Below are 26784 nucleotides of genomic sequence, written 5' to 3'. Positions count from 1 at the left end.
TTAATATTGAGGCAAACTCAGGTTTTTCTCATCACTGGCTTATGGGAACAAGGTACATTTCTAAGTCCATGACCATAGAAACCCCTGCCCTTCCAGTTTTATAACATTTATATTACTTGATAAGCCAGCAAGATACATAAAATTTATACCTATAACTCTTTGGTAAGGCACCTTATCCATACCTATTTAACTAGAAATACTTATGTGGGCAAAATAAATCTGAAGAAAAATTACAGATTGAATTATGGTCCATTCCAAGCAAATTAAAAAGCTACAAAATTTCCCTATGAAAATACCAATCTTGTTTTCATTCCTAAGACAGATACAATTCAAGGTTAAACAAACAGAAGAGTCATATTCAATAGCTGGGAGAGGTTTTTAAGGCTTCAACAGCAGTGGAAACCACTGGCAGAGCACACTGAGAAGTAAAAATAATCAAAGAAAAGTTGTGAATTACTCTAAATTGTGCATAAAGCTTTACCTTTGATTCTTGTATACTTACTTTGTATATGAAATCATTTGTATTTTTATGTATGGTGGGGAAATAAAACACCATTAAAGACAAAATAAAATTTTATTGAGTATCAGAACTAAAAGAAACAGCTGCTATTTCTCAAGTACTTTTTAAAACACTGACATTCTTTTCTTTCAATATTTCTATTTTGAGGAGAAAATTCTTCTTCTGACTGAAATGAAGTATCACCTTTCAGGTTTGAGAATTTTTTAAGCCATGATTTTCTATTATTTCCTTAAATTCTTAACTTTCTCTACAATAGGAAATAAAATTAGGAGGTGTAACTTTATTCGTAACGTTGAGAGTCATTCCACTCTGTAATTCTTTAGGATACATGAGGATGGACCCATTCTCTCCTGAAATTCACTCTGGGACTTTTGGAAGGTGTAACACTGTCTTCAATTTGCTAGAGCATCATTTAATTTATCACAGCAGTCCATGTGGGTGCAGCAACTAGGTGATTTTGTTGACATATTTCATGAAATTAACTAAACAACATCTGGAGGCTATATATCCTGAATTTGTATGTGCTGACGAATATAATTTTGAACTTCTGTCATTCAAATGGTTTATGAGTTCAATAAATATCTACTTGCATGGATGAACACACATAACTATAACTGTTGATAGAAAGAGAAATGAATTTTTTAAGTATTGTTACTGTTTCAAAAGACTTTACCAACTACTTAAAGGACTTCTTCAATCCAACTAATCAAAGTTTTAAATTATATTAAAATAAAAAGTCTATAAAGAAAAGTGGGTTTAAAATAAATATGATAAGTTTTTTCTTTAGTTCAAGTTCTTGAATGTCTGCTTTATGCTAGGTCTTGGAGGAACATAAAAGAATTAATTTTAAAACATGGCTACAATTAACTCACAAACTCATAAGGGAAAACAAAAACACTGTATCATCGACTTTGCAGAAGTGCTGTGACAATGGTCTGTACAGGAGACCAAACCACAGAGGCTGACAGTGGACAGGCAGGGCATCTGGGAAGGGATACCTGCATTGAGGCTGAAAGCCAAAGGCCAGGAGAGGGTGTTTCAAGATAGAGGAAGCAATATAAACAATTCCAGAAGGGAGTAAAACAGTATGGATTGTTTTGAGAAATACAAGATATTCAATAATGTTGGAGCATAAAACAGAGGGAAGGGGAATACTCTCATGGGTGGAGAAAAGCGAGATGTGAAAAACAGCCCAGAAGGAATAGCAGAAGATGAATATAGAACAAAAGTAGCAGCTAGATGAAGAAGCAGCTCACCAGACTCGCCATGCCAAGAAAGCTGACCTTTATCTACAAGCAATAGAGAGCCAGGGATGGGAGGGCTTTAGCAGGAAGTGAAGGGTTCATCAGGGTGGGAAACTGTTATCTCTAAGGGTAGTATAGCATATGGACTGGGCGTAGAGCAAATGAGAGCAGGGGCAGTGAGATCCATTAGGGGGTTAATATTAACATTTCGAGCTAAATTCACTAATCTTACTTCAACAGATAGTTAAAACATGATACAAAAGATCCCCAAACCATTTTTATATGGCTACATATGAATGTTATTTACAAATGTGACAAATAACCAATATCAGGATCGACATTAAATTCAAAAATAATATTGAGATGATGTTTCAAGTTTTAAAATGCTCAACCAGTCTTCAACCAAACTACATCCCATTTTAGACACTGTCAACCAGTATCACAATTTTCTATTTCCTCACTTGATTAAAGGGAAGACTTTCTTTAGTTTATTTTTATTGTAGTAATTTTTATTAGGCTGTTCTCTGACAAAGGTTTCCACAGGGTACTTCAGAAACAAAACACCAGAACAAATGAAAATAAATTTTAAAAGGCATAAGAAATCAATTATCATTGATTGAATATCATGTTATTTATGCAACATATAAAGTGAATGAGTAAAAGGTATTAAATAAAGAACTGAAATTACAATATTGATCATGATATATTACCCAAAGGCAGTAGCAAAGAAAAATCTGAGTAATGCTCATTCTACATCAACCATGGTTGCCTTTTCAAAATAAACATATTATTGACAAAAATCTAAATCAAACCCATTAATAAAAGGGTAGGCAATACCCGAAAAAGTAAAAAGAAAACGCTTGATGCAGAGGCTAAAACAAGCATTAAATGAATGTTAAAATACAGGTGAAATTTAGATATCAGATTAGCCTTAAGGCACATCTGAATTAATAAAACTGATTTTGAAGCATTCTGGATTATTTTTAAAATTTTGTGTGATTCAACAACAATGATACTCTACAACTATGGGCCTCATTTTAAGATATCTACTTTACATTTAGACCTATTCCACCTGCTGTTTTGGACATGATTTATCCCATTTTAGAATAAGCTGGTTCCTGAATATTCACCTTAATACAAAACCTATGCCAGAGTATTATCTTTTCCTTATATCTCTATTGTTCTACAGTTTAAGCTCTACAACAGCTTTCATGTCATTTTTGTTTTTAACTTAAATATGTAATACAAAAAACCCTTTGGAACTATAATTGCCATCTCTAACCTAACCTAAAAATTTTAAATACCATGCTAATGCTTCTCTGCCACAATTAAAAAACCAACAACAGGGAAACTTTCACTCTGTCAGTACGAAGGTTTTATCTAGTTACACCTATAGTAAAGCAACATATTACTTTCCGAGTCATGTGTAGTAGACATAGAACACATAAGTATATAAATTTCATGCGTGTTCTAAATCAGAAAACACATAGAAAACAATTCCTTTCTGTCCCCTTCAGCACCACTGCTTTTAATGTCAATCTGGGATATGCAAAACAACGATGATAAATGAATATGCAATCGCACTAAGGTCCCACAGAGAAGCATGTGTCAAAGTTCTACCTGTGATGACAGGAAAACAACTACTGATGTGGGGCAAGAGATGTTAATTTAATATCTTTACTAGAGAACTACATTTTGCAAGGAACCAACCTAGCAAGTCACTTGGACATGCAGAGAAACTCTAAATGCTGAGTCCTTTGCACCTTGGATGAAGAAGTCTGTTCTTACTTTTCATGACTCCTGCTTCTCTCCATTCCCAGAAGGAGTCATTATTTCACTTTAATGTGCTGTCAAATGGACAGTGGCTTCCTTTTCAAAAGACTCCATGTTACTCACATTCACAGCCTGCACATTTTGACAGTGTCTACAACATCTTCACACATTCATCTGAATTCTTCCCCTATTCCACTTCTAGAACACCCTCCACTATAAACTCACTAATATTCATGTTTTAATAGCAATATAAAAAAGTAAACACGAATTTACCAATCAGAAGACGTCAAGTCTGACAGAATGAAGAAAGAGAAATTTACTGACAGGACATACCATGAAATCAGTGTTCAAGAGCCATTCCCACCACCCACACCATTTAAGTGTATTATGACTGTGCACAGCATTCTTAAGAGCAGAATACGAAACTACACTGCCACCAAGAACACTTAACCAGCAGGCAGCCCCTCCACATCAGCTTTAATGTGCCACACAGCCCTCTGCTTACTAATGTAGAGCAGCCAACAGGGAGATGGAGTTTACCAGTAAAAGCGAGACTGAACTGGCTAATTACTTACCTTCTTACGTATAGCAGGCTTGCTCGTTTAACTTTTTGTTTCCACTCTTGTCATAGCTCAGCGGCAAAAGGTTGTGATTCAGCAGAAGTTCGAACCTGATAATTAAAAAGAAATTTTTAAGAAAAAAATTGGAAATTAAAGTTCCCTCCACTGAAGTCTTTCTTTCCTTGCCCTCTGGCTGTATGTTTCTCGCTCTCGTTTTCTCTCCCTGCAAGGCAGCTATGTAGTGGTCTATAAATATTGACCCTGACACGTGCTCAGTGCTTTACTTAATCATGGCACAGGTCTGTGTTACTGAACACCGTGGTAATACTCCAGCAAAGTTCTCAGCTGCTCAGACAAAGCTATGGATTGGCTCACTACCCAGCAACCCTGTGCCTGCCTGGAAATACCATTTTGCTGCCAGTTTTACAGATGCTATGGGCCTTTCCTGAGGCCCAAATCAGGCACAGAAGGGCAATTATGAGGTTTGTCTGAAGAAATAGTTTTCCTCAAGCAGGTGGAGAAAAGGGGGGCTGGGTGGAGTGAAAGACAAGAGAGGAAATACTGTCTTTGTTTTGGCCAAACAACATAATTTCAAATCCTTTATAAAAGTCATACCTAAATGCCATTCAATCAAGCTTTATAAAACTGAACTACTACTTACTATGAATAACCAAAAGACGTAGGAAAGCATTTTTGCAATTGTTTTTAATATTGCTTCTCATTGAATAAGGCTACAGTGACTGAGTAACTGGCCACAAAGAAATGTGTCAACATAAATTCATTTCCAGAATGATAGAAGTGCCCAGGAAAGTATAATATTAATCTGATCAAATTAAATATTTGGTGAAAGAAGCTAAAATATAATCTCGAAATTATATGAATCAACATGTTTTATGAAATACTTCTAGATTTTCAATCATCACAATTGAATTATTTTATTTTTTTTTAAATTAAGGGGACTTCGCTGGTGACGCAGTGGTTGAGAATCCACCTGCCAATTCAGGGGACATGGGTTCGATCCCTGGTCTGGGAAGATCCCACATGCTGCAGAGCAACAAAGCCTGTGCACCACAACTACTGAGCCTGTGCTCTAGAGCCCGCGAGCCATAACTACTGAGCCCGTGTGCCGAGAGCCTGTGCTCCACAACAAGAGAAGCCACCACAATGAGAAGCCCGTGCACCACAACGAGTAGTAACCCCCGCTCACTGCAACTAGAGAAAGCCCGTGCACAGCAACAAAGACCCAACACAGCCAAAAATAAAATAAAATTTTGAAAAAGGTATTATTAAAAAAAAAATAAAGATGAAATCTAAGTCACGACTATGTAATTTGTAGGTGATATAAACAAGGTCAGCATTATCTACATATAGTGCATATAATGTCCACGGTATGAATGATTAGAAAATAAATCAAGCCCATATTTTTTATTCTTCTTGCCAAGAAAAATCATATGTTTACTTAATTGAAATTTCCTCTCTTTATTAAATCAAGAGTAAAGGACACTTAAGAAATAATCTGGGCACTTGCTCAGTTAATAGATGATAAAACTGACCCCCAGACCAGTTAATTTACCCACAATCACATGGCAAGTTTGTGGCAGGGCCAAAACTAGACGTTCTTGCCTTATTGCTCACAATTCTGTTCCCCTTCTACTACAGGAATGGCTCCTAAGCTCATTTTTAGGTTCAAACTCTGATTTTCAGATGAAATCTTACCAAAAACCTTATCTGTAAGGGCAAATATTACACCTAGACAAATAAAGAGCATAAAACAAAAATAGCCTTTAACAGCTTAATTGACTCCCCCAAAAAGTTATGCATAAGAATTAACTTTCTAACAGTTGAAATCTATTTTTCCTTGTTTGGTTCAATTATCAACATTTTCCCAATAAATTAACTTAATACCAGCAGAGGTATATAGTGAGGTGCTGAGGAGCCCAAGAGGAAACACAGTTCCTACACTCAAGAAAGGAAAAAAAAAAAACAAAAAACAAGGCTAATGACAAAACAACGTGTTAGTACAGTGATGCAGACTAGGATGGCGGCAAGGGTGCATGGAACACTAGCTCCTGAGTCAGTCTGAAGTGGGGGAAGTCTTGATTCCTCAATCAAGGCTTCTGCATCTTAAAGAAATCAAAGATGACACAAACACATGGAAAGATACATGATATTCTTGGATCGGAGAATCAATATTGTGAAAATGGCCATACTACCCAAAGCAATCTACAGATTCAATACAATCCCTACCAAATTACCAATGGCATTTTTCACAGAATTAGAACAAAAAATTTTACAATTTGCATGGAAACACAAAAGACCATGAGTAGCCAAAGCAATCTTGAGAAAGAAAAACAGAGCTGGAGGAATCAGGCTCCCTGACTTCAGACTATACTACAAAGCTAAAGTAATCAAAACAGTATGGTACTGGCGCAAAAAAGAGAAATATAGCTCAATGGAACAGGATAGAAAGTCTAGAGATAAACCCGTGCACCTATGGTCACCTAGTCTATGACAAAGGAGGCAAGAATATACAATGGAGAAAAGACAGCCTCTTTAGTAAGTGGTGCTGGGCAAACTGGACAGCTACATGTAAAAGCATGAAATTAGAACATTCCCTAACACCATACACAAAAATAAACTCAAAATGGATTAAAGACCTAAATGTAAGTCTGTATACTATAAAACTATTAGAGGAAAACATAGGCAGAACACTCTTTGACATAAACCACAGCAAGATATTTTTGGATCCACCTACTAAAGTAATGAAAATAAAAACAAAAATAAACAAATGGGACCTGATGAAACTAAAAGCTTTTGCACAGCAAAGGAAACCATAAACAAAACGAAAAGACAACCCTCAGAATGGGAGAAAATATTTGCAAATGAAGAGACCAACAGGGGATTAATCTCCAAAATATACAAGCAGCTCATGAAACTCAATATCAAAAAAACAAACAACCCAATCAAAAAATGGGCAGAAGATCTAAATAGACATTTCCCCAAAGAAGACATACCGATGGCCAAAAACCACATGAAAAGATGCTCAACATCACTAATTATTAAAGAAATGCAAGTAAAACTACAATGGGGTCTCACCTCACACCAGTCAGAATGGTCATCATCAAAAAATCTACAAACAAATGCTACAGAGGGTGTGGAGAAAAGGAAACCCTCCTACACATCCAGTGGGAATATAAACGTACAGCCACTATGGAGAACAGTAAGGAGGGTCCTTAAAAAACTAAAAATAGAGCTACCATATGATCCAGCAATCCTACTCCTGGGCATATACTCGAGAGAACCATAATTCGAAAAGATACATGCTCCCCAATGGTCACTGCAGCACTTTTTACAATAGCCAAGACACAGAAGCAACCTACGTGTCCATCGACAGATGAGTGGATAAAGAAGATGTGGTACATATATACAATGGAATATTACTCAGCCATAAAAAAGAACAAAATAATGTCATTTGCAGCAACATGGATGGACCTAGAGATTGTCATACTGAGTGAAGTAAGTCAGACAGCGAAAGACAATTATCATATGATATTGCTTGTATGTGGAATCTAAAAAAGGGGTACAAATGAACTTATTTACAAAATAGAAATGGAGTCACAGATGTAGAAAACAAACTTATGGTTACCAGGGAGGAAAGAGGGGGAGGGATAAATTGGGAGATTGGGACACACTACTATATATAAAATAGATAACTAATAAGGACATACTGTAGAGCACAGAGAGCTCTGCTCAGTACTCTGTAATGACCTATATGGGAAAATAATCTGAAAAACAGTGGATATATGTATAACAAATTCACTTTGCTGTACACCTGAAACTAACACAACACTGTAAATCAACTATACCCTAATAAAATTTTTTAAAAAAATGATTAGGCAGAAGTGAGGCAAAGATGAGACAGAATAACACAATAAAGACAAACAGGCAGGAAAAAGGATGCTATGGAACTTGCAAGTTCTTTCTTGCTGGAGCACATAATGTGAAGCAGGAAAAGTTCAAATTAAAAAAAAAAGAAAAAGGTCTAGAAGGAGAAAGGTGATGAAGAGTTTTATATACCAGGTTTAAAAACTTGGGTTTTAGGGTTTCCCTGGTGGCACAGTGGTTGAGAGTCCGCCTGCCGATGCAGGGGAAACGGGTTCGTGCCCCGGTCTGGGAAGATCCCACGTGCCGCGGAGCGGCTGGGCCCGTGAGCCATGGCTGCTGGGCCTGTGCGTCCAGAGCCTGTGCTCCGCAACGGGAGAGGCCACAACAGTGAGAGGCCCACATACCGCAAAAAAAAAAAAAAAAAAAAAAAAAAAAAACTTGGGTTTTAGGGACTTCCCTGGTGGTCCAGTGGTAAAGAATCTGCCTTACAATGCAGGGGACACAGGTTCAATCCCTGGTTCAGGGAACTAAGGTTCCCACGTGCCGCGGGGCAGCTAAGCCCGTGTGCCACAAACTACAGAGCCCACACACCCTGGAGCCTGCGCGCCACAACTAGAGAGAAGCTGGCTCACCACACAGAGTCCACACGCCGCAATGAAAGATCCCGCATGCCTGACAAAGATTCCATGTGCCGCAACTAAGACCCGAGGCAGCCAAAAATAAAATAAATAAATAAGTAATAAATAAATCTTTAAAAAAATAACTAAAAATAAATAAAAACTTGGGTTTTATACAGTAGGCTAGTAGTCTTCAACTAGTTTTATTCACAGACCCTTAAAAGAATTTTGAAAAAATACATAACTGTTCACACATTACCAAGTTAACATCTACAATTTTTCACTTGTGGTAAAATATGTACTTGAAAAGAATTTAATTTCCACCCAATTGGAAATAAAATAAAATTTGTATCAACTATTTTAAGAATACTCAATAGAACCTAAATCCACGGTAATAAAACCATTATCCATTTAAAAAATACATGAATAGACTCTTCTTTCAACAGCTGAAAATTTTACATTACTATTTTATTTTCTCGACCTTTATTTCCATTTTATTTCCTCAGAGAATTCTTTTTTTTTTTTTTTTTTTTTTGCGGTACGCAGGCCTCTCACTGCTGTGGCCTCTCCCGTTGCGGAGCACAGGCTCTGTACGTGCAGGCTCAGCGGCCATGGCTCATGGGCCTAGCCGCTCTGCAGCATGTGGGATCTTCCCGGACTGGGGCAGAACCTGTGTCCCGTGCTTCGGCAGGCGGACTCTCAACCACTGTGCCACCAGGGAAGCCCCCTCAGAGAATTCTTACATAATGTATTTTGTAATTAAAAGCCTTTCATTTTTCACTCTATCATACTTCTCCACAACAAAAATATAAGACATTAATTAAAATTGTTTAATTGCTAATTTTTCTATGATCCCAGGACAATGTACTATAGTATGATTTTGGATGGATAAGCGTGTGTCTTCTTTTGTAAAGTAAGAGAAAGAATGTTGTGAATAAAGCATTTCTCTTAGGCAGATCAATATTAATAAAGAGAAATTCATGCAGAAGTTGAGAATCTGGACACTGACTCCATTACAACTATCTGACTGGACTACAGTACCACATACTACCTTTATATCAGTTACTTAAATAAACGGTAGAGGCAGCCCAGGCTAGGCCAGGAAATGAACTAAGCAGTGCCCTCACAAAGTCAGAAAGGAATCTCTTGGCCTACATTTCTCTCAAGGAACTGCTAGAATTTTAATATTGACTTTTAAGGGGTAGCAAGAAGATGAGATGAAGAAATTAATCAGCGGAAATCAGTGGACAAAATTAAAAGGACTGATATGTCCTATAAAAAAATTAAGGGTTTTGTCTTTGATTTGACTATACGGTAAAGAATGCATAAAGAGTCTAAGGTGTGAAGACTCAGTACTGCCAAAATGTCAGTTCTTCCCAACTTTATCTATAGATTCAATGCAATCTCAACCAAAATTCCAGCAAGTTATATTTTGGGATATTAACAAACACATACTAAAGTTCATATGGACAGGCAAAAGACCTACAACAGCTAACACAACACTGAAGAAGAACTAAGTTGGAAGACTGATACTACCTAACATCAAGACTTACTATAATGCTATAGCAATCAAGACAGTGTGGAGAAAGAAAAGACAAATCAATGTAACAGAAGAGAGAGCACAGAAATAGACTCACTTAAGTAGAGTCAGCTGATCTTTGACAAAGGAGCAAAGGCAAAACAATGAGGCAAAGACAGTTTTTTCAATAAATAATGCTGGAACAACTGAACATCCATAAGCAAAAAAAATGAATGTGGACACACCTTACATCCTCCACAAAAATTAACTCAAAATAGATCACAGTGGGGCCTCCCTGGTGGCGCAAGTGGTTGAGAGTCTGCCTGCCGATGCAGGGGATACGGGTTCGTGCCCCGGTCTGGGAGGATCCCATATGCCGCGGAGCGGCTGGGCCCGTGAGCCATGGCCGCTGAGCCTGCGCGTCCGGAGCCTGCGCGTCCGGAGCCTGTGCTCCGCAACGGGGGAGGCCACAACAGTGAGAGGCCCGCATACCGCAAAAAAAAAAAAAAAAAAAAAAAAATAGATCATAGATCTACACGTAAAATGTAAAACTGTAAGACTCCTAGAAGATAACATAGGAGAAAACCTTATGACCTTGGATATGATGACTTTTTAGATAAAACATCAAAGGCATGACCCATGAAAGAAATAATTTGTAAGTTGAACTGCATTAAAATTAATAACTTTTGCTCTGAGAAGGACAATATCAAGGGAATGAGAAGACAAGCCACAGACAGGGAGAAAATATTTGCAGAAGACATCTAATGAAGGACTGTTATCCAAAATATACAAAGAACTTTTAAAAATCAACAAAAAAAGAACCCAAATGGGCCAAAGACCTTAACAGACACCTTACCAAAGGAGATACACAGATGGCAAATAAGTATATGGAAAATGCTCCAATTCATATGCCATTAAGGAAATGCAAATTAAAACAACAATGATACGCCATACCACTATACATCAGTTAGAATGACCAAAATCCAGAACACTGAAACACCAAATGCTGGGGAGGATGTGAAAGAACTTTCATTTATTGTTGGTGGGAATCCAAAATGATCCAGCCACTTTGGAAGACAGTTTGGAGGCTTCTTACAAAATTAAACATACTCTTACCATATTATCCAGCAATCACACTCATTATTTACACAAAGGAGTTGAAAACCTATGTCCACACAAAAACAAGATGTTTATAGAAGCTTTATGTATAACTGCCAAAACCTGGAAGCAACCAAAAGATCCTTCAGTAGGTGAATGGATAAACTATGGTACATCTAGACAATGGAACCTTAAAAAAAATTAGCTATTAAGCCATGAATATTAAAAAAATTAGCTATCAAGCCATGTGAAAAGACATGAATGAAATTTAAATTCATATTACTAAGTGAAAGAAGCCAATGTGAAGAGGCTACATACTGTATGACTTCAACTATATGACATTTTGGAAAAGACAAAACTATGAAGACAGTAAAAATACCAGGAGTTGTTTGGAGGAGGGATGAACAGGTGGAGCATGGAGGATTTTTAGGGCAGTAAAAATACTCTGACACTAAAATAAGGGAAACATGTCATTATGGATTTGTCCAAATCCATAGAATGAGCAACACCAAGAGCGGACCATAAACTATGAACACTGAGTGATTACGATATATCAATGCAGGTTCATCAATTATGACTCATGTACCAGTCTGGTGGGTAATGTTGATAATGGAGGAGGCTATACATGGATGGGGGTGGAAGACATACTGGAAATGTCCGTACTTTCCTCTCAATTTTGCTGTGAACCTTAAACTGCTCTTAAAAAAATGAAGTCTTTAAAAAAAAACAAAAAGGCAAACGTGGCTCCTATCTTGCGTAGCTGTTCTTTTGCTAAGACAGAGGTTATAGAAAGAAGGAACAGCTTTGAAACCAGAAACTAGGAAGAAAAGATGGATTTAGTTTTGGAGGTGATAAACTTGAGGTATCTGTGTTACATCCAAGTGACTACATTCAATAGGGACTTGAATGTACTGATCTAGAATAGAGAAGCAACGAAGATTGCATCAATTCAGCAGCCTTCCATCACTATTTTCCTGCTGCAAACCCTGTCACCATATAGTCTAGTCTCAACACAGAAACCACAGTAGTCACTCCAAAAAGATCACTCAGATCATATCCATCTGCTACTCAAAACCCTGCACTGCTTCCCCATGTTACTCAGAGCAAAAGCCAAAATCCTTCTAATCTATAAAGGCTTGATCTGCCCGCTCATTATGTCTCTGACAGCAACTACAGCTCCCCTCACTTGCTTACCTCCAGCCCACTTGTACTCAGTATTCTTTCAATGTGCCTGACAAGTTTGCCCTTAGTGTCCTTCTATTTGCTGTCCCCGCCCTGGTATGTTCTTCTTGCAGACAGTTTCACGGCTAACTCCTTCACCCTCTAAGTCTCTGTTCAAAAGGCACTTTCTGTGCTATACAGTAGGACTTTGTTGTTTATCCATTCTATTGTATATATACTGATAAACCATAATGGAAAAGAATATGAAAAAGAATGTGTGTGTGTGTGTGTGTCTGTATATATATATATTTGTACGTATAAATGAGTCACTTTGCTGTACAGCAGTAATTAACACAACATTGTGATTCAACTATATTTCGATAAAAAATAAATTAAAAAAATAAAAATAAAAAAGGCACCTTCTCAGTGAAGCCTACCACTATCCTACAATTTAAAATTGTACACTTCCTTCTTTATCATTTGACTGTTACTGCTTGTCTCTTTCCAATAGACATAGATTTCAAGGGCCTAAACTAGCCTTGCACACAACAAATGTACAATAAATATGTGTTGTATAAATGACTGAAACAGAGATTTGTGAGCCATATACTAACACAGGTGGTTCCTGAAGTCACAAGGTCTCTCAGTGTTGAGAAGTAACCCAAAACCAACACTGAAAAAGTGGGTCAAGGAAGACAAGCCCACAAAGACCGTAAAACAACTACTGAGTGTAAGTAGGAGAAGAATGAGAGACTGAGAACAGGGGTGAGTGAGGATGGAGTATTCAGGAGGGAATGGTCAGCAACTTCCAATGCCATGGAAAGATCCAACATGAAGTGATTGAAAGGAGCCCATTATACACAAAATTCAGGAAGCACTGTGACACTAAACGTCTCCGAATTGTGCACTTCATAATGGTACGTGTTGTGGTATATAAATTATTATTTCAACAAAGCAGGTATTTAAAAAGAAAGAAAGATCATTGGTGGCCACACTGTTTCCCTGGGAGGAGGACAGTAAGCAAGTGAAGTGAGACATGGAGTAAGATCTCTCTTTCAAAAAGTCTGGCCATAAAGAAAACAGACGGACAGATGGGGAAAATGATTTAAAACAACTCATCCCTGTGTAGAGACTGAGTGTTCTGAAGTCACGCGGACTTGAGTTTTCATCTTTCTCAAGTTACTTTATAAGTTATATAACCTTAGTTTCCTCATCAATAAAATGAGTTTAATATTTGCACCTCTGCACTGGGTATCAGTACCGCTTTTTACTGTGGAATAATATTTCATTGTCTAAGATAGGCTTTTTAATTATCCATTCATTTTAGCTGATGGACGTTTGAGTTGTTCCCATTTTTGAACTATCACGAATAAAGCTGCTATGAACTTTCATGCACAAGTTTTTGGGTGAACGTCCATCTTCATTACTTGTGGGTAAAGAGCAGGAGTGAAACTGCTAAGTAAAATGGCAATTGTATGTTTAACATCATAAAGAACAAACTGTTTTCCAAAGTGGTTACACCATTTAAACTCCCGCCAGCAATGTATGAGGGTTCCAATTTCTACACATCCTTACCAACACCTGTAATCATCTGTCTTTTTTATTACAGCAGTACTTGTAAGTATAAAGTAGATCTCAGTGTGGTTTTAATTTCCATTTCCCTAATGACTTATAATGTTGAGTATCTTTTCATGTGCTTATTGGTTGTTGGGCTATTTACTCTTTCCAGTAACTACAATTTCAAAAAAGCCTAGGACCAAGTAAAGCTTAAAGCACATTTTCAAGTTATATATGGCACAGACACAGCCACTCACTTGTTAGCTGAATAAATAAACTAATCAACAAATGCAAGATTAAGGAATAGAAATACTTGACTTATTAGAATATTGTTTCCGTTTTTAAACTAACTTAATTTGAATTCCCATGCAGTTTCGACAGAATGTTTAGTAAGGTAGAGAAACTTTAAAAAAAAAATTGATTAAGAAATGAATGACCTTAAGATACACTGTTGACAAACTTATGAGATATGAATACTACAAATTTATCCAACACCATAAAGAATGAAACAATCCTCGGGGGCAAATATTAGTAAAATAGGAAAATATTACTAACCCAAGCTTGTCATCATTTTTCAAAAAGACCTGAGGAAATATGTGACTTTAAGTGTAAATGACTGAGGAGAAAGAAAACTGACTCTACAGTGTGCCTAGTTAGAAGCAAACTATGGATGGTTTCCTCCTTGTTTTTCCTTTATAGGGCTACTATCAGTCATATCATATACAGAGTCACTTACCTTTAACTCTAAGGTTCTTTGTTCTCAAGTAATAAATACTTTGGGCTCCCGGGACCCCACAGGAAAATCATACATAAGTCTACTAACCTCTACTGCTGCCAGTTTATTGTAAGTACCTATCCGTTATTAGTTTGAGAAGTATTGACTGCGCAGTTAATAAATAGGTCATTTGTTCTTTTCAACCAGAACAATGTTGTATTCAATATGTAAACTGAAAAGAAGAAAAACACTAAACAAGAAAATGATATAGCAAAGAATTCATGTCCTTTTAAACTTGTATTTGGCATCATACCAACTAATGCCAAACTAAACTTAAACATTTTATCATTTATAAATAGAAATCGTTTTGAAATGCATAGTGCATGGAACGCATACAAACACAATCAATAATAAAGCTCAATTATGTTTTTTTTTTTTTTTTTTTTTGCGGTATGCGGGCCTCTCACTGTTGCGGCCTCCCCCATTGCGGAGCACAGGCTCCGGACGCACAGGCTCCGGACGCGCAGGCTCAGCGGCCATGGCTCATGGGCCCAGCCGCTCCGCGGCATATGGGATCCTCCCAGACCGGGGCACGAACCCGTATCCCCTGCATCGGCAGGCGGACTCTCAACCACTTGCGCCACCAGGGAGGCCCTCAATTATGTTTAATAAAATAAGATAATAATAAAGAGTGAAAAGCATCAAGAATAATCACGTTATTCCTACAGTTGTTGCTAATTTGACTCATAATAAAACTATACTGTCTCTTCATGTTTAATAAAAATAGCTGAGTTCCCAGCTACATACAAGCATTTCCATTTGGTTTCCTCTTAAAGGCACACATATTTATATAACACTAAGGACAATCTCAAAAAGTGTTTGAAATATAATATTTATGTGCAATATAATTTCAAGCATTTCTACTTTTACAAAAGTGTACAGTTCTTAAAGTCATCATGTATCTTTAATAGTTATTTCTTAGATTTAGGGAATTAATCATTAATTCAAATTTTTCTATCATTTCAAAATGGAAATTAGATTGTCTATGTGACAATAAGAATCTTTATGAGAATTTTTAATTCCATTAATCTCTGAGTAGTTCTAATATTCCAGACGACAGATGACTATGATTATCCTACATCTGAAATAAAGGTTTTCTTTCACCAAAAAGTCAGAGCTGAGCTGAACTCTCAATACTTGTTACTTTTTCAAGAACAACTCATTCGAGGATCTTTTTATTTATACAGATACCCATAATTAGCAATGTGATACTAATTTAATGGAACATTTCTAGAAAAAAATACACTATATGTTGTTGAACAGTGGAAATGATATCCTGAAAAAGTACTAAACGTCCTCTCCAAGGCAGGAGGGACATAAAGGTGATCCTGAAATCGCCCCTACCAGAGGGATTTCTGCCAGCTGAAAGGAGAGCAGGAAAGATTGCGGGACTCAATAAAACAAGCTACTGGCAGGCATTCCTTAGGATGGAAAGGGGGAAATCCCGGACAGGAAGGATTCAGCAAAAACCAACTCAATAGGGGAGGGAAATACGCGTCTACCACATTTAAGCTGACCTTCTTTATTTTTATTTTTTTTACTATTCATTAATCATATGACAGTAGCTCATAAAAATATCACTGAATAATTAAATTTAACAGGCAGTAAAAATAGAAATGTATGTTAAATCTGGTCATTCATAAAAACATCACTGGTTTATTTTACTGCTCTATGATGAATCTGCTTTCATATGGAAGAATTAAATTTGTAAAGCTGAGGAACATCATTATTCACCTTAATGCCACATTTTTCTAATCAAAACATATTTCAAAAAAAGGAGAAGAAATAGGAAGAAAACAATAAAGCAAACTAATTTTAACAAGAAATGAATGAGATATCCATTACTCTTGATTGGTTCACATATAAAATGTGGTTGTTTCTACTGGCTGTCCTGCTTGACAGGCCCTGAAATTTTCTTTAAATGTGGTTGGTGTCAAAGGTAACTAAAGAGTAATACAGAGAGACTAAAGTATTTTAAATCTTTTACTTCTGTATTTTGGTGGATCTGAATATTGTCATATGTTAGACATTTCCAAGAGCAAGTTAAATCATACTTTTTTTTTTTTTCTGTGGTACGCGGGCCTCTCACTGTTGTGGCCTCTCCCATTGCAGAGCACAGGCTCCGGACGCGCAGGCTCAGCGGCCATGGCTCACGGGCCCAGCTGCTCCGCGGCATGTGGGATCTTCCCAGACCGGGGCACGAACCCATGTCCCCTGCATCGGCAGGCGGATTCTCAACCACTGCGCCACCAGGGAAGCCCCATACTTTTTTTTTTAATACTTTATTGGAGTATAATTGCTTTACAATGGTGTGTTAGTTTCTGCTTTATAACAAAGTGCATCAGCTATATGTATACATATATCCCCATATCTCCTCTGTCTTGGATCTCCCTCCCACCCTCCCTATCCCACCCCTCTACTTCCCACTAGCTATCTATTTTACATTTGGTAGTATATATATGTCAATGCCACTCTCTCATTTCGTCCCAGCTTACCCTTCCCCCACCCCGTGTCCTCAAGTCCATTCACACTACGTCTGAGTCTTTATTCCTGCCCTCCCCCTAGGTTCTTCAGAACCATTTTTTTTTTTGTAGATTCCATATATATGTGTTAGCATACAGTATGTGTTTTTCTCTTTCTGACTTACTTCATTCTGTATGACAGACTCTAGGTCCATCCGCCTCACTACAAATAACTCAATTTCGTTTCCTTTGATTGCTGAGTAATAGTCCATTGTATATATGTGCCACGTCTTCTTTATCCATTCATCTGTCGATGGACACTTAGGTTGCTTCCATGTCCTGGCTATTGTAAATAGGGCTGCAATGAACATTTTGATACATGACTCTTTTTGAATTATGGTTTTCTCAGGGTATATGCCCAGTAGGGGGATTGCTGGGTCATATGGTAGTTCTATTTTTAGTTTTTTAAGGAACCTCCATACTGTTCTCCATAGTGGCTGTATCAATTTACATTCCCACCAACAGTGCAAGAGGGTTCCCTTTTCTCCACACCCTCTCCAGCATTTATTGTTGGTAGATTTTTTGATGATGGCCATTCTGACTGATGTGAGGTGATACCGCATTGTGGTTTTGATTTGCATTTCTCTAATGATTAGTGATGTTGAGCATTCTTTCATGTGTCTGTTGGCAATTTCTATATCTTCTTTGGAGAAATGTCTATTTAGGTCTTCTGTCCATTCTTGGATTGGGTTGTTTGTTTTTTTGATATTGAGCTGCATGAGCTGCTTGTAAATTTTAGAGATTAATCCTTTGTCAGTTGCTTCCCTTGCAAATATTTTCTCCCATTTTGAGGGTTGTCTTTTCATCTTGTTTATGTTTTCCTTTGCTGGGCAAAAGCTTTTAAGTTTCATTAGGTCCCATTTGTTTATGAACTGAAGTAATCTTTCTAGTTTTTGTAAGCTTTGATTTCATTCGACTGCTGTGGAATAGGTGAAAACTGCACAGGAGTGCGCTTTGAGGGTTCTTTTTTTTTTTTTCTTCCTCAAATTTGCTTCATTATCATATTTGGCCTACAGTGACCAAGATCAGGATAGGTGGGTGGTAAAAGTAGAAAAGGTAAAGATAAGAATATCCTTATACTTTTCTTTCACGATTCAATAAAGAGATGAAATAATGTTAACAAACAGCAGGTCAATTTAGGAATCAACCTGATAACATTTTTGTTTTATTACAAAGAGAATTTGTATTGAACCGTTAGATCAAAATAACTGCTTTGTGTAAGTATTTGTTTTTGGAAAAACATATACAAACTGTCATTCTTAAATCACATCCATAAAGAACATAAAAGAACACTTCAGCAGTACAGGAACCTCAAAACATCCTCAGGGTAAGGAATCCACATTAATGGGGTATACCCTCTCTTATTGTCCAGCTCTTATTGGTGTGTATAAATCTAACAACTCACTTTTATACAGCATATTTTTAAGGAGTGTTCTTCCATATGTTTTCTCATTTGATCATTAGGACAAGCCAACAAGAAAGCATCTCGACTTTACATATGAGGAAATGGAAGTTCAAAGTAGGTAAGGAACAGCCTAATGTGCCAAAGTTTCAAAAAAGTAAAGACTGAAACTGAACTTGAGTCTTTTCACATTAAGTCCTTGGCCCTTATTACTATACTTTTCAATAATACCTGAGGGGCCATGTCTCTGTAGAGATTATTTTCTTATGGAAAAAAATAATTCCTAGGAGACAAACTGAAGTATTCCTATTTGAGGCATATATATTTTTGTTGATAATGGCAACATACACCCATTACTTGGGTAATGACAGTACCACTACTTAGTCATCCAAAGTAAAAATTTCAGTTTTCCACTTCTGTTCTCCCCTAATTCTAATTAGTTACTAAATACCGAAGTCTGTCTTTGAAATACCTCTTGAGTTGGTGCCCTCTACCCTTCCCTCTGTTCCTACCAAAATTCAGGTCTAGCTTTTATATAACCTTAAATACTGAAAGGCTCACAATCGAGTCCGCTGTCACCACTCGGCCTTCTCCTCCATCAATCTTCTGCACTGCTACTACACTTAACAAAATGTCAACACCTCCCCTTGCCAGCAACAGAGGGTTCGAACTTTCAGCACAGAATATAGGCCACTCAGCCGTCTCGACCCAGCTCCGTCCTTTAGGTTTCATTTCCCTTTTGCCCACAACACAAATCCCACATTACACTCTGCTAACACACCAAACCATATGTTGACAAGAAATGCCAGGGTGGAGCGGCACTTCCACACATCTGCATCTTTTCAAAGAACAAACAGAATTCTCTGAACCCTGATTTCTATGGAATAACATGTGAGCTGGTGTAGAACTAGACCTGACTATGTGGGAATGCAGATTCAAAAATTAAAAGACGGAAAACTTCTTTGGATGCTGTGAGGCTGGTATTACAACTCCTTGCTCTCCTTGCTTGTCTCATTCTTAGAAATGTGACACATTTAGTGTTTCCTCCTAAAAGCAGAAGGCGAAAGCACGGACCAGTTCCCAGGCTGCCAGCAGTAAAGCAGGGATAATAACACTGTACACTATGGGATGATATGGGGGGACCTGACCGGCATTTCTGTCCTGACTATTCACTCTTCTTTCTCTGTTTTATCATCTTTGTGGCAAAATGAGGCAAGAAACAATTCCACAATGTTACTGAAAATGTTCGTTTCAACTGCATGATTCTCCTCGCTAATCTAGCTTTCTGGTAAAATTGCCTGTAGCGATAGAGATTTTGAAGCAGGATACCATCTGAAAGAGCGATCCTAAGTAGTATTTAAGAACTAAAATTATAACAATAGCACCATGGAACGAACAGGGCTCTACACAGAGAATTTTAAATATTTATATGCCCAAAGATTGCTCCATTTTCTTTTGGGCAAAGTACACTGATGAAAGTTATCATTGGGTTTACTGACAATCAATACCAATTAAAAGGTACATTTTAAAATGCATATCAGGTGTTACTGGAAAATGCATCCATCTGAATAGCAGCTATTGAAGTTTATCAAGAAGGGTAAATAATGTACAAAAAGTCCCAAGTGAGTGATGAAAACCTTGTATAGATGACAAGCCACATATCAGTTGGAAGCCAGCGCTCAGACTTATTGGCACCAAGAATGTTTGCTTCATTTCCTAAGTGTGTATAACATCACATCCCCCGGTTGGCCTGGAATACCCTTATTTATTGCTTTATTCTATTAAAAACTTCTTCAACTTACTTATGTTCCTGACAAATCCATTTTATACTTTTTAATCAGCAGTTCTAATGCTTTTTATGGAGTATTTCATATTTGTTTACGCTTTCATTCAGCCAAACACTTGCTGAGTACCAGTTATTGGCTTGGTACTACAGCACAATCCCTGTCCTCAGAGAGGCTGGTGAGGGAGACAGAGGCTGGTGAACAGATCGCTGTAATACGGAGACTGGCAATGGCCGTGACATAAATGAGCAGAGCACAGGAAACCTAACTCTTCCTGGAGACTGAGCTCAGCAAAGGCTTTTTGGAGGAGGACGTGATGGTTCTTAAAGTATAAGTTAACCAGAAAGTACATGAAGATTTCAAATGTGTGGCACACTTTGGTATGATGGTTAGGACCCGAAGTACAGCCATGAAGTGAGAGCTTCACGTGGTGGTGGGCAGCCCGGTCTTACGTCACCACCCCAAGGGTTTCGGCACTGGGGCGGCCCCATTTCTAGGTTTACCTCTTCTTTGCCTGTTGGCATTTTCACTCATTTCATCTTAAGGCTTTATTCTAATTTTTAAAATATGATACCATATTTGGTCTTGTTTTTGGAGAGAAAAAAAGATATAATTATGTATATTCCCACAATCATTTTTCTATCAACATTTTATTTACTCAAAAATTATATATTGAGGAACTGCTATATGACAGACTTGGCTTTAAATGCTGGGGAATATCATGGTTAACCAGACATGCCTTCATGGACTTTACATTCTACTTGGGGGCGGGCGGGGCGGGGACTAACAAATGAATATAACATCTCATGGTCCCCCCAAAATGGCAATAATACAAGTAACAGAGAATAATACGACAATGCTGGGGAAAAGCTTTAGAGAGGGGGATTAAGAAAAGCCTTGCCTGAAGCAGAGCCCTGGGAGCTGGGTCCTGAAGGATGAGAGGAGACAAACATATAAAGATCTGTAGGAAGAGCATTCCAGGCAGAAGGAATTGCTAATGGAAAGATCCTGGGAAAAGAACAATCCTTGGTATTCAAGTGACCAGTAAAAAAAAAAAGGGGCGGGGGGGGGAGGGTGGAGGGGAGAGGGGCCACAATGAAGTCAAATAACTAGACAGTACTGAATGATGCAGGCATTTTAGGCCAGTGGTTCTTAAACTGTGCTACACATGAGAATCACCTGTAATGCTTTTAAAACTTGAGATGCCTAGGCCATATCCCAGACCAATCACTGAGGCAGGAGCCAGTAATCAGTATTCTCTGAAGCCCTCCATGTGATTCTGATAAGCCAGCCAGGTTGAGAAGCACTAATTTAGGCAACGGAAAGATTTACATTTTAGTCTAATTACAAAAACAGCCACTGGAAGATTAAATTCGATCTGAAATTTCTGTCATGCACCTAAATTGTTTAATTTCTATCTGGATATCTGGGGAAAAGGAGCAATACACCTTAGGAATACATTAGTTTCCTAAGCAAATTCTTAAGAACAACAAAAATGAAAGCAATTATTGAAACACTTCCCTCTAGAAATTCAAATAATTTAGGTGAAAATGAGTTCTTTTGGAAATGCCGCATGCAGTTATATCCATTCCTGATTCATTGCTTTAATGTATTCTCCCTGTAAATTCTGGGATATATTTGCTTATAATTTGTGAATAATTTTGTATCTCTGAAGAAAAATGATACACAAAACATTTGAGATAGCTGAATTTTGCTTACATTATTCTTTTTGATTATTTGTCACAGTAACTGTGGGATTCCTCTAGTGTGAGTCACATGATCCTGTCCACTGTAAATGGCACGTCATTTTGTAGCACGTAGTTCTGACAGGAGTTCACCCACTAGCACTGCGCTGGGAAATAATCTTTGAGGAGAAATGGGGTTTATTTAGTAGAACTGCTGTAACCTGAGAATCTCGTCAATGGTTAAAATATTTAGATATATTTATCAGGTACAGATGGCATTTCTATTGTTCAAATAAACACTAGAGTACCTTTTCCTGGACTGCATCTAGTAGAGAATAAAGTCTCCTAATGGTAGTCAAATGTCTCATTTTCCAACTCAAGTGTCAACTTAATTCTTGTTTTTTAAGAGCTAATAATCATGCATAAACTGAGGTACCTAAATTAAAGAAAAGCAAAAGCAATCAAGTCCTGGTCACACTTCAGGCAAGAAAACCAATCAGCTAAAAACTAACTTAATTATCATGTGGCTTTATAGTCCTACAAGCTCTGGTGAGATAACCATGTCCTCCAGCTTTCACAAGTATATTAAAATACACCAACTACCTGAAGGAATTTTATTTAAAAAGTCAACCACTCCATAGAAAATAAACTTAGGCAGTTCCTTAATTTGCCTACCCCAAACAATATTTTATCAAAATTGCATATGTAAAAAACTGTACTTCCACCAATTTTTCTTTAAGAGAATTTCAAGACATTAGACAAATTTTCTGCACAGTCCGTTTGTCATGGAATTCACAGCATGTGAGTCAAAAGGAATGACAACTTCTACTCAACCCTTTCTTCTTACAGTTCTATCTGATAAAGCCAGCTGAGCTATTCTATCTCAAAACAGCCTTTGCATTCTTTTTGTACCTTTATGAAAACACACAACATTCCCAACTTGTATTAGGTACCTGTCTTCTCTTTTCTAGTAGACAATACATTAATTGAAATCAGGAGCTATGTTTTATGCACTTTTGCATATTCACAGTACCATTCTTTGTGGTGTTATACAAACACCTAATTAATAATGAAGACTTATCAGCCTCCCACTGTTGAAGGTAAGACACATTAAAGCAGCCCAGTGCTGGAATGAGCTTCTGCAAATACACATGACCACTGCCAAGCCCTGCCTAGCACCCTCTCCTCCTTGGTAAAATTTTTTAAAAGTGAGAAATACTTGAAATGTGAAATGAGAGGTACTGCTATGCTCCAAGCAAGAATAGAGGACCAGTGAAAAAGAGGATTTGATGATTCAAGACTGCAGACTCAAATGAAAAATAAAATGGGCCATAAGTTCATTCAATCACTCATTCCTTCAGTAAACGATTTTGAACAGCTAATATACGCCCAGCACCTAGAACATACAAAACTAAATAAGACAAAACTCCAGCCTCCAAGTAGCACACAGGCAAAAGCTATAACACATATTAATAAAAGAAATGCAAGAGCTATGCATAAGTGAAAAGATATAAGTGCCTAATTCATTAGGGAGGAAAGGTAGCCATGGAACTAAGCCTTAACAGGGTGAGTAGAATTAGTCTAGGAGAAAAGGCAGAGGAAGATCCATTCCAGAAACAGGCAGAGCAAAGGCAGAGCTCTGAGAGATAGTATAGTCCGTTCAAGGAATGACAAGCAAGTCTCTGTGGATGGAGGAGAGGCAGGGAGAGACAGGAGACGAGGCAAGAGAGGGAGGAAGGAGCTGGGCATGGAGGGCCTGGACTTCCAAGAAAAGGTACTTTAACCTTTATCCTCCTGGCAGTGAAAAGCCAGTGAGCAGTTTTAAGAAGCAGTGTGGCATAAGAAGACCTGTAAAGCTGTGTGGAGGATGGGTGGAGGAGAGGTAAGCAAGAACTATAAAGGCCCCCAAAGACTTTTAAAATTATTAATAAATTTTGCTTTATCTGCCCCTGCATAATGCCAAACACATAAACTTACCACAATTACTACTCTGATAATCAGTAAGTTACTGGCTTCCTTAGAAAAAAATAAGTTTTAAAATTTGAGTAGAAAACTAATAAATAGGACATCTTACTTCCTACTTAAAATGAAGGACAAGTTCCATTTTCATGAATAAGTAATAACACGAAACTAAATTGTTAATACCCTTCATAATACAATTAAGATGCTAAATTAATTAAATTGAAATGAGCTGAAAATATTTATCAAAATGTGACATTCCAATTACCTACTCACCTCATGTTACTTTTATGTTACTTTATGATCCAGTTTTCAATGCTGTCATATTATTTTGTCATTTGCTGCTTTTATAAGTTTACTATTTACCTAATGATCTAACTTCCTTTGTTTTAAAAGCAATTCAGTAGTCTTAAAAATCAGGTTGAAATTAAATGAACAAACCTACTGCCAATTTCACTAGGCTGCTTGCTGGAATTCATATTGTATCACAGAGAAATTTACCTGAGGGAGAACTGTTGAGGCAAAATTATAACTATGACGTGGAATAAGCAATCCTATGTAAGAACTTATTATATTATAACCATACTTGGCATATATTTTAAAAGATCATTCAAATTACAGTTAATAATGCACTAAGTAATGCTGCCTTCAATTTTATGATGACTGAATTTTCACTGTCAATAAACCAGGATGATTGCTAAAAAGTGCTATACTTTCTTAGGTACTATAATTGCAATAAACTGTGATGATTTACTCTGGTATTTTCAATTCATTTTATATCACCTTTGATCCAGTTAAGAGCACTAACTGGAACCTGGTCCTTGACAGCCCTGTGAAGACATAGTCATGTTTCACACAGCTAGCAGTTTTCTGGTCCTTGGATTTCATAAGCTGCTGCATGCCTGGCACTCCTAAAACAGCTAGCTGGATAGCACTGTTGCTGAAAGCCGAGGGAAAACTGAAGTAATAAGATGCAGTGACAGGGTCCAGCCTATGCAGACTAAACATCCAAAACAGTCAAAAATTTTCCAAAGCACACGTGACTCAGTTATATAGTGACAGAAGACTGTGATGTGATAATAAGCTGATGTGACCAAGAAGAAAAGAGATGCTAGCAGCTGCCCATTCATCGCCTTTAATGAAGATCTCACTGTTCATATTCATGAAGTTCAACCATATGTTCTTGGCATTTCAAGAGATTAATTTTAAGAATTACTGAGACAATCTGTCAGTTCTTTTGCAGAGCTAGAGTTTAGGAAGAAATGTAATTTTTCTTAATTTTTAGGAAATATTTTTCTTCTTTTCTTACAAAAACACAAGGTTTTTATAGCTGGCCAGTTAAAACTATTACTATTCATAAGCACTGCATGTCTGAGAACTTGATACAACTTAAAACATGTACCACCCACAATCGTAATTTTGGCTTAGCCAAGAGAAAAACATCAAATTTAGATCCCCATTAAATGCTGTAACTAGAAATTCACTGCGTGTTTAAATAGTAAAATCTGAGAATGAAGGCAAGGATGTTGTTTGTTTTCTTTGTTTGTTTGTTTTTCATTTTTGGGGTTTTTTTGAGGTACGCGGGCCTCTCACCGCTGTGGCCTCCCCCGTTGCGGAGCACAGGCTCCGGACGCGCAGGCTCAGTGGCCCAACCAGCCGCTCCGCGGCATGTGGGATCCTCCCGGACCGGGGCACGAACCCGTGTCCCCCGCATTGGCAGGCGGACTCTCAACCACTGCGCCACCAGGGAAGCCCGTTTTGTTTTGTTTTAACATAAAAGGCTCTAACTAGGGACTTCCCTGGTGACGCAGTGGTTAAGAATCTGCCTGCCAATGCAGGGGACACGGATTTGAGCCCTGGTCGGGGAAGATTCCACACATCGCAGAGCATCTAAGCCCGTGCGCCACAACTGCTGAGCCTGCTCTCTAGAGCCTGCGTGCCACAACGGCTGAAGCCCACGCGCCTAGAGCCGTGCTCCGCAACAAGAGAAGCCACCGCAATGAGAAGCGTGCGCACCGCAACGAGGAGTAGGCCCTGCTCGCTGCAACTAGAGAGAGCCCGCGTGCAGCAACAAAGACCCAATGCAGCCAAAAACAAATATAAATGTATTTTAAAAAGACTCTATCTATATTTCTATCAACATCTCTATCTATATTCCATAAACTTTGAAGCTAACCTGTAAAGACTGGATAGAAGCATGGTAGATTTCATTTTCCAACAATATCTCGCATCCCAAAGGCTCTTCTTACATCCCATTGAGAGATGGGGTGTAACTTCTTTCTCCTTGAATCTAGATGAGCTTATGTCCACAGTGCCAGCGACACTACGCTTGAAGGCCAGGTGATCAAATAGGGTTCAACTCCCACCTGACTCATCAGAACCCAAGTTCTTGAAGTCTTTGGCTGCCAGTTTAGCAGTCTGACTATGCAGAGGACATGAGGCTCAAAGACCAAACGACCAATGCGGGGGGCAACTGAGAGAGTCCATGAGACCACATGAATAGAGATATGCCTGGGCTGCTCCGAGCCGCTTCAGCCTCCTGCTGTTCTGGCTCCAGACACCACTGACTTCAAAGACCCTGAGGCAGGATCACCCACTTGAGCTCTGCCAAACATCCGGGCCCACAGAAACCATGAGAGGGGATACCATTGTTTTTGCTGTTTCAAGCCACTAAGTTTTATAGTTCTTTATTAAAAAGCAATAAATAACTAGAACATACTTTG

The 26784-nt window shown here is 37.9% G+C and overlaps 1 protein-coding gene across 2 annotated transcripts in view; it reads right to left on the bottom strand.

Annotated features, from left to right (window-relative positions):
• The window catches only part of BMPR1B (bone morphogenetic protein receptor type 1B), a 424639-nt gene that overhangs the window by 163508 nt on the left and 234347 nt on the right, over nucleotides 1–26784 (bottom strand). For both annotated transcript variants that reach the window (XM_060094814.1, XM_060094825.1), the window contains one exon: nucleotides 4113–4207. The gene's annotated coding sequence lies outside the window, so the exon portion shown is untranslated. The remainder of the gene's footprint in view (nucleotides 1–4112; nucleotides 4208–26784) is intronic.

The sequence above is a fragment of the Mesoplodon densirostris genome, chromosome 1 (genome assembly GCF_025265405.1).
Source record: "Mesoplodon densirostris isolate mMesDen1 chromosome 1, mMesDen1 primary haplotype, whole genome shotgun sequence".
NCBI classification, from domain to species: domain Eukaryota; kingdom Metazoa; phylum Chordata; class Mammalia; order Artiodactyla; family Ziphiidae; genus Mesoplodon; species Mesoplodon densirostris.
This window is presented reverse-complemented; position numbering and strand designations above follow the sequence as displayed.